Here is a 2,500-nt window from a genome sequence, read left to right on the forward strand (position 1 = left end):
TGAAAAAGGTCCATGCCTGTGCCCTGGCCCTGCTGAAATTCCCTCTGCATTTAGCCGAGGCAGTGAGTCGGCCTCCTGTCTCCCTTTACGGTCGAAAAAGATGTGCTCCTGGGCGCGCTGGCCCTGCTGCTACTCACATCGGGCATGGACCTGGACCTCCAGCAGGCCCCGGGGACCTACATCACACCTTGCTCTTGCCTCCCTTACAGCTGAAAAAGGTCCATGCTTGTGCCCTGGCCCTGCTGAAATTCCCTCTCCATTTAGCCGAGGCAGAGAGTCGGCCTCCTGTCTCCCTTTACGGTCGAAAAAGATGTGCTCCTGGGCGCGCTGGCCCTGCTGCTACTCACATCGGGCATGGACCTGGACCTCCAGCAGGCCCCGGGGACCTACATCACACCTTGCTCTTCCCTCCCTTGCAGCTGAAAAAGGTCCATGCCTGTGCCCTGGCCCTGCTGAAATTCCCTCTCCATTTAGCCGAGGCAGTGAGTCGGCCTCCTGTCTCCCTTTACGGTCGAAAAAGATGTGCTCCTGGGCGCGCTGGCCCTGCTGCTACTCACATCGGGCATGGACCTGGACCTCCAGCAGGCCCCGGGGACCTACATCACACCTTGCTCTTGCCTCCCTTACAGCTGAAAAGGTCCATGCTTTTGCCCTGGCCCTTCTGAAATTCCCTCTCCATTTAGCCGAGGCAGTGAGTCGGCCTCCTGTCTCCCTTTACGGTCGAAAAAGATGTGCTCCTGGGCGCGCTGGCCCTGCTGCTACTCACATCGGGCATGGACCTGGACCTCCAGCAGGCCCCGGGGACCTACATCACACCTTGCTCTTGCCTCCCTTACAGCTGAAAAGGTCCATGCTTTTGCCCTGGCCCTTCTGAAATTCCCTCTCCATTTAGCCGAGGCAGTGAGTCGGCCTCCTGTCTCCTTTACGGTCGAAAAAGATGTGCTCCTGGGCGCGCTGGCCCTGCTGCTACTCACATCGGGCATGGACCTGGACCTCCAGCAGGCCCCGGGGACCTACATCACACCTTGCTCTTCCCTCCCTTGCAGCTGAAAAAGGTCCATGCCTGTGCCCTGGCCCTTCTGAAATTCCCTCTCCATTTAGCCGAGGCAGTGAGTCGGCCTCCTGTCTCCTTTACGGTCGAAAAAGATGTGCTCCTGGGCGCGCTGGCCCTGCTGCTACTCACATCGGGCATGGACCTGGACCTCCAGCAGGCCCCGGGGACCTACATCACACCTTGCTCTTGCCTCCCTTACAGCTGAAAAAGGTCCATGCTTGTGCCCTGGCCCTGCTGAAATTCCCTCTCCATTTAGCCGAGGCAGAGAGTCGGCCTCCTGTCTCCCTTTACGGTCGAAAAAGATGTGCTCCTGGGCGCGCTGGCCCTGCTGCTACTCACATCGGGCATGGACCTGGACCTCCAGCAGGCCCCGGGGACCTACATCACACCTTGCTCTTCCCTCCCTTGCAGCTGAAAAAGGTCCATGCCTGTGCCCTGGCCCTGCTGAAATTCCCTCTCCATTTAGCCGAGGCAGTGAGTCGGCCTCCTGTCTCCCTTTACGGTCGAAAAAGATGTGCTCCTGGGCGCGCTGGCCCTGCTGCTACTCACATCGGGCATGGACCTGGACCTCCAGCAGGCCCCGGGGACCTACATCACACCTTGCTCTTGCCTCCCTTACAGCTGAAAAGGTCCATGCTTTTGCCCTGGCCCTTCTGAAATTCCCTCTCCATTTAGCCGAGGCAGTGAGTCGGCCTCCTGTCTCCCTTTACGGTCGAAAAAGATGTGCTCCTGGGCGCGCTGGCCCTGCTGCTACTCACATCGGGCATGGACCTGGACCTCCAGCAGGCCCCGGGGACCTACATCACACCTTGCTCTTGCCTCCCTTACAGCTGAAAAGGTCCATGCTTTTGCCCTGGCCCTTCTGAAATTCCCTCTCCATTTAGCCGAGGCAGTGAGTCGGCCTCCTGTCTCCTTTACGGTCGAAAAAGATGTGCTCCTGGGCGCGCTGGCCCTGCTGCTACTCACATCGGGCATGGACCTGGACCTCCAGCAGGCCCCGGGGACCTACATCACACCTTGCTCTTCCCTCCCTTGCAGCTGAAAAAGGTCCATGCCTGTGCCCTGGCCCTGCTGAAATTCCCTCTCCATTTAGCCGAGGCAGTGAGTCGGCCTCCTGTCTCCCTTTACGGTCGAAAAAGATGTGCTCCTGGGCGCGCTGGCCCTGCTGCTACTCACATCGGGCATGGACCTGGACCTCCAGCAGGCCCCGGGGACCTACATCACACCTTGCTCTTGCCTCCCTTACAGCTGAAAAAGGTCCATGCTTTTGCCCTGGCCCTTCTGAAATTCCCTCTCCATTTAGCCGAGGCAGTGAGTCGGCCTCCTGTCTCCTTTACGGTCGAAAAAGATGTGCTCCTGGGCGCGCTGGCCCTGCTGCTACTCACATCGGGCATGGACCTGGACCTCCAGCAGGCCCCGGGGACCAACATACTCCTCTGCTCTACT

This window comes from Rhamphochromis longiceps, unplaced genomic scaffold (assembly GCF_057381845.1).
Source record: "Rhamphochromis longiceps isolate RC_006_pf unplaced genomic scaffold, R_longiceps_female_GT1.1 unmapped_scaffold_7, whole genome shotgun sequence".
NCBI lineage: Eukaryota > Metazoa > Chordata > Actinopteri > Cichliformes > Cichlidae > Rhamphochromis > Rhamphochromis longiceps.